General features: G+C 41.1%; 1 long non-coding RNA gene across 2 annotated transcripts in view; it reads right to left on the bottom strand.

Moving 5' to 3' along the window:
- LOC118897220 overlaps window positions 1-14,123 on the bottom strand; it is a 149,984-nt gene extending 135,861 nt beyond the window's left edge. For both annotated transcript variants that reach the window (XR_005020374.1, XR_005020373.1), the window contains exons 1-2: window positions 14,043-14,123; window positions 665-807 (exon numbers count right to left, since the gene is read on the bottom strand). This is a non-coding gene — a long non-coding RNA (uncharacterized LOC118897220). The remainder of the gene's footprint in view (window positions 1-664; window positions 808-14,042) is intronic.
- Between the last annotated feature and the right edge of the window lie 875 nt (window positions 14,124-14,998).

Genomic DNA, 14,998 nt, shown 5'->3' with positions numbered 1-14,998 from the left:
CTCCTTCCTCCTTCTGCTGTATCTACAGCTCTCACTAATATGGCTTGTTTCACTCAAAGAGTTCATTTGTCACGTTTTATTTTATTAAATACTTTATTTTCCTCTTGTGGACCCATTAGAATGCCAGTTCGAGAAAATGACATAAATCAGTTGTGTTTGGTAGTCACTAAGGATGCAGAGGAGAAATAAGTAGTTTCATATTAACTTGAAATTTAAAAAGAAAAAAAAAAATTGTCCCCCATGTAAAGCTTCCTTGAATCCTCATTTTCCTCTTGCCTGTCTCCTGGGAAGTTCCTGTCCTAATAATGGGAGCGTGAGGAGTGGATCTGTTCAAAGACAGACAAAGGGCTGATTTTTGAATATGCAGCAGTCACTCTAATCCCATGTTTTGTGTCCCTTCCTACAGGCTGGGGCAGGGACACCCTTCCAGTGCCCAAGGCAGCCGCAGGATTCCTCTCTGGGCTCTGCCACTAACTCTCAGCAAATCCACTTCTGAGAACTTCAAATTCACAGTCAGTGCTCTGCTGCCCCATAAATGCCTGCCTGGAAGCTGAGATGATGCTATTCTCTATGGATCTAGAGCCCCCCCTTTCCAAGCCCCCAGACACAGATGCAACTGGGTGGAGTGTTAGGGTGCCTGAGTTCCTTCAGCTTCGGTACTCACCTTTAGCCAGGACTGAGCACCGTCAGACCAGAGGGAGAAAGACGCCAAGGCTTAGAGGTATATATTGTCTTCTGCACCAAGCTGAGCTCTTTTGCAGTCAGGGATCAGGAGGGAGCCTCCTAGGTCCAGCACTGACAGCCCACCTGTGGAAGCAGCCACACTTCAGGTTAAAATGTGAGAGGCTAGAGCAGAGTTCCCTGTGCTACAGAGTAGGTCCTTGTTGGTTATCTATTTTAAATAAAGCAGTGTGTACATGTCAATCCCAAACTCCCAATATATTTCTCCCTCTGCTCAATATTCTGTAATAACCTAAATGGGAAAAGAATTTGAAAAAGAATAGATACATGTATATATATAACTGAATCACTTCGCTGTACACCTGAAACTGACACGACATTGTTAATCAACTATACTTCAATATAAAATAAAAACTTTAAAAAAAGAAAAGATAAAAAAATGAAATAAAATGCTATGCAAAGTTTAAAAAAAAATGTGAGAGGCTACTGCTGGGAACAGTGGCTTTATCAGCATAGAGGGCTTGGGAATCCAGCTGATCTACAGAAAATGGATTCCTCAGCCCCTCTCCAGGTCTCTCAATCAGAATTTCCAGGGATGGGGTAGAAGAATCAATGTATTTATTATGTTCCCAGGTAATTCTGATTCATAGCCCAGGTTTGGGCCCTATTGGTTTCCATAACTCTTGTTGTGATAAAAGGAAGATTAGCATCTCTTTAGGAGAAACAATTTCTTAGTTCTAAACTCCAGAAGGAATTTGCCACATGTGTGTCTTTATCCAGGGCTTACTGATCAGCAGAACAAGTAAAGCTAGCAGCAATTTTATTCCTCAGATGCAGAAATGTTCATGTGGACACATCTTACACCCACCTGCGATCAACCTGAGGCCAGAACCCTAGGCATTTCCCTGGTAAAAGCATTTCAGTCCTGGCTATACTGATGAGGTGCAGGCTGGGCTTCTAATCTATGCTTGGCAACCCACTGAGGCTAAGAGCAGCCTCAACAAAGAGGCCAAACCCCCTCCTCCAACCCCACATTCTCATCTGGTGTCTGAAACCTCCTTCCAAAAAAAAGATGAGTACAATGATGATAGAATTTTTCAATATAGGCAACTTGGATTTTCTCAATCATATACGATGTATGAGATAAAAATAGCTTCAGAAGACATTACAATATTTACAATGATGTAGAACACAATCCAAACACAACCTCTGTCCTTGCCTTGCAAATGCAGCTTGAAGGCAAGTTGGTTAGACTTCTTTTCCAACCAGGTGCCCTCTGCTAAGCCCCTTCTGTCTACATGGGAAAAGTTGCCACTGCTGTTGTAAACAGTAAAGAAGTGAATTAGCAAAGAGTGTATGGCAGTGGGGACACTTGGCTCGGACCTCTGGGCCTTCCATTTACTAACTGCACAACCTTGAAACGTTAGCTGAACCTGATCGTCATCTGTAAAATGGGATAATAGGGGCCTATCTGACAGGGTTGGAGGATCAATCAGACAAAGGACATGAAAGGTCTAAGTAAGCAGTAAAAACAAGGGGTGTATTATAAGACATGGTACGTGTTCTACTGAGCTGGCAGTTTAGGAGAGGAGATGATAAATTGGAAAATTAAGTGAAATTCAAGTTATTGCGAAAGCCCAAATGTGGGAAGGATTTATCTGGCCTAGAGATCGTCAGCCACTTTTCTTCACAAAGAAGATTCGAACTGAATCTTTAGGGGTGGGTGGAAGTCTTCTAGGAGGACAAAGGGAGGCAGTATAGCATATGTGAGGGGAAAAAAATGGATGCTCATTTCCGGAAATAGCCATGTCAGTTGACATGACTGGTTCATAAGGTGCATTTTGAGGGATAGGAATTACAGAAGTGGGAGGTAGGGAGCCTCTAATTAGGCTTTTGTTGCTTTGTGCTGAAAGGGAAGGCCTTTCTGTTGAACACACTGAAGGACCAATGGAGGCTTTATAAAGGATAGTGACATGAATAGATTTGGGTGTAGGAAGGTCACTCCGGAAATACTGATTAAGATGGGCAGGAGCAGAGTAAGACAGGAGGCAAGAAGGCCACAGTTGGAGGGGGTGTTGCAGGAATCCTGGTAAGGAGAGACAGAGACAGCAGTGATGGAGTGGACATTACTTATTTGAAAGATGCTAAGAAGGCAAGCAAGGCAGGACTCAGGAACTGATTGGTTGGGGCAGATAAAGGGGAATAAGAAATCAAGGCTGTCTCCTAGCTTACAAATGCAGGTGAATGAGTAAATAATTTTCACACTGACCAAGAGAGAAAGAAAAGAAGAGGAGCAAATTTAAGAGTAAGCTGATGTGGGAGATAGTGAATTTGCTTTGAGACATGTTGAGTTGAAAACTACCTGTGAAAATCCAGAAGGAAAAGTCCAGTAACTATGGAAATGAACATCTCTAATTTATGCGGGGAAAAACTCAGGGGAAAACAATCTCATGATGTGGAAGCTAAGAGTAGTTACTTGATGGCAGGATGTTCTTAGAAGAAGTTTGCTAATAGCAAATACAGTGGTTATTTTCAGAAATTGAACTGCTTGGAGGATTGTGTTTCTTTCTCCATGAGCCAAGCTCTGGGTTCAGAGCCACACAACCAACAGTGCTCAACCATATTCTTGAGGTTCCAAACAAAACTCAAGGACTTTTCAGCTGTGCCATGTCCAAGGTGAGATAACCCTGGACAATGGTGAAGGTCATAGACTAGTCAAATGAGACAGTGTACATGAAATTGCTTTGAAGTCCCTCAAGAAACAGCAGTGTCTTCTCTCTTCCCTCGTTTCCTCACAGAGGGGCAGCCCACAGCAATACGATCAGAAGTTGCGTCATGCCTGGCACATTATCTGACACACAGTAGTTATGCAGTTAATGCTTCGTGAATAAACTGCCGAAAGTAGGTACATGTCAATCAAACAGAATAAACATTCCAATGACTAATGATGAAAAATCTGAAAGTGAAGTTAAGAAAACACTCCCATTTACATTGCAACAAATAGAATAAAATATCTAGGAATAAACCTACCTAAGGAGACAAAAGACCTGTATGCAGAAAATTATAAGACACTGATGAAAGAAATTAAAGATGATACAAATAGATGGAGAGATAAACCATGTTCTTGGATTGGAAGAATCAACATTGTGAAAATGACTCTACTACCCAAAGCAATCTACAGATTCAATGCAATCCCTATCAAACTACCACTGGCATTTTTCACAGAACTAGAACAAACAATTTCACAATTTGTATGGAAACACAAAAGACCCCGAATAGCCAAAGCAATCTTGAGAACGAAAAATGGAGCTGGGGGAATCAGGCTCCCGGACTTCAGACTGTACTACAAAGCTACAGTAATCAAGACAGTATGGTACTGGCACAAAAACAGAAACATAGATCAATGGAACAGGATAGAAAGCCCAGAGATAAACCCACGCACATATGGTCACCTTATCTTTGACAAAGGAGGCAAGCATATACAGTGGAGAAAAGACAGTCTCTTCAGTAAGTGGTGCTGGGAAAACTGGACAGGTACATGTAAAAGTATGAAATGAGAACACTCCCTAACACCATACACACAAATAAACTCAAAATGGATTAAAGACGTAAATGTAAGGCCAGACACTATCAAACTCTTAGAGGAAAACATAGGCAGAACACTCTATGACATAAATCACAGCAAGATAATTTTTGACCCAGCTCCTAGAGAAATGGAATAAAAACAAAAATAAACAAATGGGACCTAATGAAACTTCAAAGCTTTTGCACAGCAAAGGAAACCATAAACAAGACCAAAAGACAACCCTCAGAATGGGAGAAAATATTTGCAAATGAAGCAACTGACAAAGGATTAATCTCCAAGATTTACAAGCAGCTCATGCAGCTCAATAACAAAAAAACAAACAACCCAATCCAAAAATGGGCAGAAGACCTAAATAGACATTTCTCCAAAGAAGATATACAGATTGCCAACAAACACATGAAAGAAGGCTCAACATCATTAATCATTAGAGAAATGCAAATCAAAACTACAATGAGATATCATCTCACACTGGTCAGAATAGCCATCATCAAAAAATCTAGAAACAATAAATGCTGGAGAGGGTGTGGAGAAAAGGGAACACTCTTGCACTGTTGGTGGGAATGTAAATTGATACAGCCACTATGGAGAACAGTATGGAGGTTCCTTAAAAAACTAAAAATAAAACTATCATACAACCCAGCAATCCCACTACTGGGCATATACCCTGAGAAAACCATAATTCAAAAAGAGTCATGTACCAAAATGTTCATTGCAGCTCTATTTACAATAGCCAGGACATGGAAGCAACCTAAATGTCCATCATCAGATGAGTGGATAAAGATGTGGCACATATATACAATGGAATATTACTCAGCCATAAAAAGAAACGAAATGGAGTTATTTGTAGTGAGGTGGATGGAGTTAGAGTCTGTCATACAGAGTGAAGTAAGTCAGAAAGAGAAAAACAAATACAGTATGCTAACACATATATATGGAATCTAAGGGGGAAAAAAAAAAAAGGTCATGAAGAACCTAGTGGCAAGACGGGAATAAAGATTCAGACCTACTAGAGAATGAACTTGAGGATATGGGGAGGGGGAAGGGTAAGATGGGACAAAGTGAGAGAGTGGCATGGACATATATACACTACTAAACATAAAATAGATAGCTAGTGGGAAGCAACCGCATAGCACAGGGAGATCAGCTCGGTGCTTTGTGACCACCTAGAGGGGTGGGATAGGGAGGGTGGGAGGGAGGGAGATGCAAGAGGGAAGAGCTATGGGAACATATGTATATGTATAACTGATTCACTTTGTTATAAAGCAGAAACTAACACACCATTGTAAAGCAATTATACTCCAATAAAGATGTTAAAAAAAAAACAAAAAACATTCCAATGGAACTGGAGGAGGCTGGAAGAAGTTTGGGTTCCCCCCCCGCCCCCAGGTAGAAGTGATGCCCGAAGTGAGTACATTCAGATTTTAATCAATGGTGGCATTTCACCCTGGCCACGTCTCAAGGGATCCGTTAGGGGGGTTGAAAGTGGGAAACTGAAATTTTCTTTCTTTCAAGGAGGAAATGAAAAGTTCCAAGAAGGGATGAGTGGGTGCGGCTTCTTTTTAAACAACGGTGAAATGTTACATCAGGTCATAAACCTGCGGTAGAGTTTAGTGACTGTGTTTAAATGGATGAGTCTCATTGCCTTATGAGATCCGGAAAAGCCATAAAAATTCATGGCCTACTTGTGGCTGAGCTCTAATAAAGGAATAATCGGTGCTTTAAGCGAGGGGTAATGGGAGGTACAGTGGGAGATTTACTGGAGCAATAAGGGCTGCAGAGAGAGAGTAGGTTTTTCATGCCAATTACACTGACAGACAACAGTGCAAGACTTCCCTGACACACACTTGCAATCCTGTTCTGTTAAGTGACAAGATGGGGTCCTTAGTTCTTCCTTCTCCTGCACTTGCAGGAATCAAGCCTTGGAGTTTTACTCAGGGCTCCTGTCATCAAGGTCAATAAATCTGCACTGAGGTTCCCATTAGAGATCACTTGGTATGGTAGAAAGAACTTGGAATGTGGATAAGGGAGGACTTTAGTTTTAAACCCAGCTCTGTCACTTACTAGATGGCTTTCTTATTGACCCTAATGATTCCTTCCCAATTATTCCTTCCTGTCCATTGCCATGGGACTTGGGATGTCTATCTATGGGAGAAGCCCTCACTGCTATTGCCTGGACTTCAAGCTTGGCCGTATGATTTGCTTTGGCCAATGGAATGTGAGTTGAAGTAATGTATGCCACAGTCCAAAGGAGCTTTAAGAGCCTTTGGGAGGGCAGCCATTGCTCTTTTCTCTCTGTCATGAGAATAATATACCCCAAATCAGGATTGTATTTTAGTCCGGGTTCTGGAATAAAGAAGACCCATAGGGCAGAGCCAAAGCTGCCCTCAGACACTGCACTAGGAATGTAATATGATTGAGAATTAAAGGCTTGTTCCAAGACATTGAGACATTGGGGGTGTTTGTTACCTCAGTATAATATACTGAAAGCTGACTGATACACAGAGTGATTTTGGGAAAAGCTCTTAACCTGACTGAGCACTATTTTCCCTAAAATGGTGACCATACACCCACTTTTATGTTTGGGTGGACATCAAATGAGATTCTTGTGCCATGTATGACAGAGAAGATGTGCCATTAATGGTGGTTTTTGTTATTCTAATTTGCTACTCAATTAGAGAAATAAGGGAGGCTAAGTTGCTTTTTCAACAGGTGTGCTTCTGCTTAGCTATGTTTCAGTGACTTGTTGCTGTGGAGTCCCTGTGCCAATGTGGCAATCAGTGGCAGATTGGACATTTATGACACCCTTCTTCCAGGACTAGGGCAAAAGAGTTTCTCAGATCTTTTCATTACAGTCTTCACAAGCTGTGATAGAAATAGCAGCAGGTTCACTTTCACCCCATTACACGTCCAGTCAATGGAACGCTGCCTTTTCCTTACCTAGGGTGACGGTCAGGCAGCTAAGCGCTGGCTCCTATGGCCCTGTGTACCTGGCCACACTGCTATGAGAGCCAGGGGACCGTGCTCATTGCAATCACAGTAATAGCCTCTTGCCCAGGCCCAGCCATACATGGTTCACAAAGCTTCCACAGTGTTCATTTTGATTTTCACAACAGCTCTATGAGCTTTTCATTCCCTCACTCATTCATTCAACCGAGTGCCAGCTACGTGGTTTCTGCCTTCTTGGCGGTCGGTATTATTGTATTAGTGCCAGTTTATGACTAGTTATTGTATTTATTCAGCAAATATTATTTTGCATCTACTGTGTGCTGGGCATCGTAAAGTCAATGAAGATACCCAAATGAAACAAGCCTGGTCCCAGCCCTCAAGGAGCTCACAACTGCAAAACGAGGATGCAGACACGTAAATCACCATGTCTGAAAGGTTATAGCAGAAGTGTGACCACAGAGATTGAACCAAGTGTGTGGGGCACAAAGAAGTGAGACAGTGAGTCTGCCTGGAGAATCAGGGAACCCAGGCCACAGGAAGGGACACAGGGGCTGGGTTCTGAGAGATGATTGGTAGTGTACCAGTTGGATGAAGCGGAACAGAGGAGCAAACAGTGGAAACAATGTAGAGATTAGGAAGACTGTCTGTGCGTGGCTAGAGCACAGCATCAGCTGGGGTCATAGGGAGAGATGGAACTCAATAGGTAGGAAGAAGTGTGTTGTAAAGAACCTTGAGGTACAAAGGAGTTTATCTTTATTCTGTAGGCAATGGTGAGACTTCACATAAAGTGTTCTAAACAGAGGACTATCGTGGTCACATTTTTTTAAAGAGATCACTCCGGCAACAATGTAGTCTATTGGAAATAAGAAAGACTTGGGTAAAGGAAACCAGTTAAGAGGTTAATTCCAAAATCCAGAGTCCTGAACTAATGTGTGCTCACTCCAAAGTCTTGTGTTTCTGCCAAGGACTTGTACTCATCGGGAGATGTCACCCCTATTTCATACCATCTCTGCCCTTCCTTTGGGAAAAGCACACACTTAACAAATGATCCACCCACTTATCCCTCTGATAAAAGACTATAATCATTAATTATAGTCTTTTATCAGAGGGATAATCGCTTCCCAGATACCTCACACACTCTCTCTGGATGGTGATCCCAAGATCAGGGTCACCAGGATAATCAGCTAGGGCTTGATGATGAATGGCAAACTAACATGTGCTCTGAGCACCAAAAAAGCAGGGATTTTTTAAAAAGTACGTGTAGACATTTTAAAATCATCATGGAAAAATGAGAACTTTGTTGGATTTGGATACACTTATTTTATAATTTACCTTTGTTTTCCATTGCATATAATGTGGGGAATAGTGGTGGCAGTGGAGGTGGGACACATATTTTTAGCACAGAAGTCTTCTAAAGGACTCGGTCTGGCCCTGATTATGCCCTCTCTTCTCTGGTCGCACTGCAGGTGGCCATAGCCATTTCCTTCCTTGGAACTCCTTTACAGAGAGAGTCTAGACAGCAGCAAGCAGGAAACTGCAATGAATTGGATTCATCATTCACAGCAATGCCAAGGACATCACCACCGCCCTTAGTAAGGCTACACAAGGGGACATGGCCAGCAACTCTCATTGCTTAACTCTTCCGGTTTGAACTCCATGTAAGTTTATTTGGACAACAGAACTGGAACCAGAGTATTTCATACTTCGGTTACTCAACAGCAGTATTAAATTGAGATCCTCTATACTTTCAGGGCTTGAAAGTCTTGGTGATTATTGCAGGGCAGGTTTCTTAAGCTGTAGATAAACTACTCCAAACTAGAGCAATCCCAACACTCTTCCAAGGGATCCCGATTGGAGGCCCATCTGTTTCAAGAAGGTCAGCTCCATAGAGAGAGGCTGAGAGGAATAAGCTGTTCTGTTAACAATATATGTCATTGCTGTTCCCAAAATGGTTCCCAAACACTTGCACAACCCAGTAGGCTATACTCCACTAGAGAACCAAAATCTGAAAGGTCTATTCAGGCTTTCTAGGCCGGAGTCGTTCAAAATCACACTGTAAGCTTTCCCTACTAATTCTATCTTTATTCTTTGGTCACAAGCCACAAGCTTTCCAACAGAGTTCTCTTGAGATAATAAAGATACATATTGAGCACTTACTATGTGCCAGGCATATGCTAAGTGTTTTACATGCATTCTCTGATTTACTTTTCATATCTATGGGGCATAAACTATTATTATTATCCCTATTTAGCACATAAGGAAACTGAGACACAATGATCTTTGGTAACTAGGTCGAAGTCATAGAGTAAGTAAGTTTTGGAGCCCAGGCTGGAATTTAGGAAGCCTAACTCTAGAGCCAACCTTCTTGACCATTTGCTTTCCTGCCTAGGAGTTTAACCTGATCTTTTATTCCAATTTACAAGCATTTGTTAACTTCATTTGTAGGGGAAAAAACGGAGGTGAGAGAGATTAAGTGACTTGCCTCAGGTCACATCGCTAGTGGTGGCAGAGCTGGAACAGGCATACAAAATCATTGCCTCCTTGATTTCTTAATTTGACATCCTCATTTTAACCTAAACTAGGCCTAAGACAATCTTATCCCTTCAAGGGAAAAAACAAAGGGAGGTGGGAGTGGGGTGGCATTTATTGAGCTCTTTCTAAGCATCAAGTAATCTGCTAGGCACTTTATATCCAACATTCATTCATTCAAGCAACAACCTGGAAATGTTGGCATTATTGCTTCCATTTTCCAAATGAGAAAACAGAGGCTTCAGGAGGTCAGGGAAACCTTCCCAGGTACCAAGTGATGGAGCTGGGGCTCTAGACCCCATCTTTGTGAACATGATGCCCAGGTTCCTCTACCAAGAATTTAATAGTGGGTTTATCCCTTGCAGGTGTGGATTTTATTCTGTACCTGCTTTTACCAGGTCATCAAGGATGAAGGAGTAAAATGGGCCTTGAATCAACACAGGCAATCTTCTTCCATCACCCCCTCACAAGATCCTGCCCACCATGATTTAAATTGAATTTGTAAGCAGTTTCTCCAAGGCTCTGGGTCAAATGGCTTGTGATGTTTGGGGAAGATTCCTCCCCCTGATTCTGTTTCCTGACTCTTCTGACTTGGGCCCAGCAATGAGAAGCCTCACAATTTATTTAAAGGTTACCCACCAGAGAAAACATCTTCTAGACCTTGGCTTGAAATTGCTAGGTGAGCCAAGTTATATTTTAGGTACAATGAATGTGTTATTTCCCAAGTATTTGGGGTTTAATACAGCAACAGAAGACTCTCACCAGAAACCGTCCCCCCTAACTTTGAAATATGTGTGTACAGCAGAGAAAATTTTCTGGTTTTGATGCCCTTGCAAAAATTGTCAACACACTGTATCTTTTTTCACAGCTCTTTGATGTACTTGAAGGGGTTTCTTCCTTGAACAAGAAGCCACAACTCCAAATGTGTTTAAAACAGAAGCCCCTAAACATTTGAAGTTCAGTTCAGAATTCCTAAGCAGAAACTTGGCAAGAAGTCCTAACTTAAATTAGGAAAAAGGAAAAAAAAAAAGAAACCCTTCTCTCATCCATAAAGTATCAAATGTATACTTCCCAATAGAAAACAGACTTTTCACATCCATGTCATGCTGGTCTATCTTTTTATTCACTGCATTTTCCCCACAGAACTTAGACTTTTCGACACATATCAAAAGCACGGTAAAGACCGTTTGGATGTATTGCTTTCATCTCAAATTCAACAAGCCCAAGTCTTAACCTGTAATCTTTTCTCTACTCGGTGTCCTTTGCTTTCTTCTTTGTTTCCCCATCATATAGGCTCAAAATCTAGACAAGGACAGGAAATATGCCTTAATTATCTTTATATGCTTAGTACCCAGGCAGTGCTGGTACATAGAAGATGCTCAATAAATACTTGTTCAATAAATAGATTTAAAAGTCGTCTTCCCCTTTTCTCTCTCCTTCACCCATGCATCTTATCTCTTCAAAGCCCCTACCACTTGTGTTTTACAATATGGTACCCAACAGCCAAATATGGCCCATCTGATCAGGATGCAACCTGTTTAAGAATTTTATGGAAAAAACAAAAAACAAAAACATATAAAATCAGCCAGAAATAGAAACTAAGAGGCCAGTGGTTCCAAGTAATTATGGGTCTGAGTGCAGATTAGGGTCATTCTAAAAAGAAGTGGACCCGGTGTAACTGTCACTGAATCTATGAACAATTTTAATCTTACATATTAAATTACTTTATAAGATCAAGGTAAAGTTTAATGGCTCATTCCAAAGGATTTCTTACCAAAAAATAAGTATGCACCATATCATTAACATAAACTTCTTAAGAGCAGAATCCATAAAGCCCCTTTGAAGTCACTATCATGCTTTGAACATGGAAACTACTTACTAAAGCTTCCATGTATCCTTGAATCTCACTTGAGTCATTGTGCCCAAACTAAACATCAGCTATTAGCCCTCTTTTAAACTAAAATGTATTATCTATAATGAATAGGCTTCATTACACTCTATTTCTGATTATGGGGTTCTCTATAAAAACCATATACCTTTACCTTTTGTTTTCCTTCAGTTATTTATCTCTCCCTATTCTTTTAATATATACTATGAATCTTATGGCTACTGCTGTAGTTCATACCTTCCTGCTCCACTAGATCAGCTGTTCTTAACTTGAGGTCTACGGTATAGAAGAGAGACTGTGGAAGTAGAGATAAGGGCCCAGAAGCAAGAAAGCAGCATTAACTTCAAGCTGGCATGAGTCTAGAGAAACCTCAGACACGCTGACGAGAATAAGCAGATTCTGGAGGAAGGACCCACAGGGTTTAATATGCACCAGGCATAGTTTTAGGTACTGGGGGGGAAAGCAGTGAACACAAATCCTGCCCTCCTGACCCTCCATTCTGATGGAACAAATGGCTAGCAAACAAATAAATATATATTATGAAAAACAGTCATGAGTGCTATGGAGACAAATGAAAGAGATAAGGAATGGAGAGTTCTATAAATTGCCATTTTATATAGGGTGGTCAGAGAAGGCCTCCCTGAGCAGAGAGCTGATGGAAGACAGAAGAGGGATTTGCTGTTATCTGGGGAAGAGCCTGAAGGCAGGGGAAACAACTGAAGCAAATGCCCTAAGGCAGGAAAAGGCTTGGACCAGCTTCAGCAGCAGAAAGCAAGGTGGCCAGTATGGCTGGAGCAGAAGGTGGGAAACATCATGTACAGTCTCGTGCTGGTGAGAGGGCTCACACTTTCACTCCAAATGAGTGTCTACTTAAAAAGACAATCTTTCCCTGATTCTATTCCACCAGCACGCTGGTTGTCCGTCATGTTCCAAGCACTCTGATAAGCTCTGGGAACGTACACGTAAATAAGATCCAGTCCCTCTTTAATAAGGAAACAGATATTTAGACAGATGAATCTAATGCCAGGCAGCAAACAGGCAAGTGCTGTTAAGAGAGCTGGGTGGTCTGCAGGAGAGCTGAGACCCCTCTCAGCTTCAGAGAGGAGGTAGTCAGGTTTGGCCCGTGGAAATAGTTCCGATGTGATGGACCTTGAAGGATGGGCTGGATTTGAATATGGGCATCACTGAGCTACAGAACTTTCTAAGAAAACAAGTCAAGAGACAGAGGTGAAAATATGCCTGATATTTTCAGACAATTGTGAGAATTGCCTGAGATGGGAAGTGCTTGAAGGTGAGTAATTGGAAATGGGTTTGGACAAAAGGTTTGAAATTATATGTTTGAGGTACATAGAGGCAAGACAGAGAATTAGTGAACCCTTATTAGCTCTGGGGTATAATATGCCTTCTACATCATTTCCAGATATGTATGTTTACATCTATATATGAAGATTTCATAGGAGAACAGTACATGCAATGAACATACAGGAATTAAATTGAACTCTCCTTTGGTGATTTGGTGAAAAATTTTAAATTAGATTCGCTGTTAGAGATAATTTATTATAAACCCTTCCCTCACCCTCCAACATTGCAATGTCGAGGAGTATGAGTCCTAAAGGTTTAATAGGCAGTGAAAGGTCATGTTATTAATAACTGATGAATCAAGAATTGGACTAATGTCCCATTATTTTCCTACCACATTTCTCTACTCAGCTCTATCCGGCTTTTCCATTACTGTACCAAAGTAAGGTGAGGGTGACACATTTAGTGCTTCAAATCCAGATCTTGAGCTGTCCTATTGTAATACACAGATGATATTAATGACTCATCTGCTATTCCTCCCCCAGCTGAGTGCAAGCTACCTCCTTACAACTCCTTCACACTGTCAACGGTGACTTAGCTGCACAGCTGTAGGCAAGGCCTTCCAAACACTCAACTATGGCATCTTCCACCCCTGCTTACTTCTCTGCAGGACAAAAAAAAAAAAATGGAATTCCCTCCACCCACCACTACCACACCATTAAGAAGTTTTGTTTCCATTTATTTGCTCAATATTCCTTACGAGAAGATCTTGACTTGTTCTTTTTCAATAATTGAGCTTAGCAACCAGATTAACACGCTTTTGGATGTTTCAAATTTATTTCTAATGAAAAGCAGAGTTGACAGAGCGCAAGAGAGAATGAGCCAGAGAGAATGAGCCAACTTAGCCACAAAAGTAAATTTTAGCTCTTTGCTCGTATCTTAAAGAAAGACTAGAAAATTTGGAAAAATCCTTCCAGAGCTTGATGTTTCATTTGAATCTTGAAAATAACAAACTAGCCTCAAGACTCCACCTAATGGCTAGCTGTTTCAGGAAACCCTCGGTGAACAAACCCCACTCCCCAAATCTGTGTGCCCTTGAAATTCCATACATACCTTTAAGATGATGACACAGACCGTACTGTGTTGTGATAATTGCTCTACATGTCTCTTCTTTCTCACCAGGTTCACAGCACCTATCACAGTGGGGAAGAAAGAAGGAAGTTATCAAAGATGGGAGGGAGGAAGGAAATGTTCAATGTACATGTTTTCCAAACTAACTCAAGACACATGATCTGGCAAAGAATGTCTTGGCTGCTACTTAGTTAAGAGTAACTTGAAGAGAAATAGCTTGGGTGTCAATACTAGGATTCCATGCACACTGCTGGTTTCTGATGACACCAGGAAAGAATGTTCTAATTTGAGACTGAAAATCTATGATGCTCATATACTCTGCTCACATTACAACTCAAACCTGGACAAATGAAAATAAACATTTCTTGGATCTACGACTATTTTTATAAAAGCTTACACAGGCACTTCTTGGTCTAGATACATTTGTGTTTTACATATTTGATATATACATAATTTTATTTAGGCCTTAGTGAAATAATACAGTGATGCAATGTAACGTGTGGCAAATACCATGGTAGGTGGGCACCGCAGTACCTGAGACTGTAATTTCTGGTGAATGACAACGTTCTAGTATCCATCCTTTACACTGTTCATTTCTCCATTGCCTGACAAGTGAGATGCATTTGTGCTGTGTTTGTGCTTTTCTGCACTGTGGTTTTCTTTCTCACATTAACTGCTTTTGATTCCACAGCTACACAGAGCAACATGGCACATGCTTCACTTTTCGCAATTTTTAATTTATTTAAGCATAGAAAGAAAAATCCTAAGACATGATATGACCCATCGCCATCAACCCTGTGGCAGTACAAGGAAGCTGATTTATCACCTCCAACTCTTTCTCTGTTTACACCACCTCTCACCCTGTATACTTATTAAATGAGTCCAGCTTAAGTAACTATGGATTAAATAAAAATAATGATATCCCCCTAGAGTGGCTG

Source organism: Balaenoptera musculus, chromosome 6 (genome assembly GCF_009873245.2).
Source record: "Balaenoptera musculus isolate JJ_BM4_2016_0621 chromosome 6, mBalMus1.pri.v3, whole genome shotgun sequence".
NCBI lineage: Eukaryota > Metazoa > Chordata > Mammalia > Artiodactyla > Balaenopteridae > Balaenoptera > Balaenoptera musculus.
Note: the sequence above shows the minus strand (reverse complement) of the source record. Positions and strands in the feature narration are given on the sequence as shown.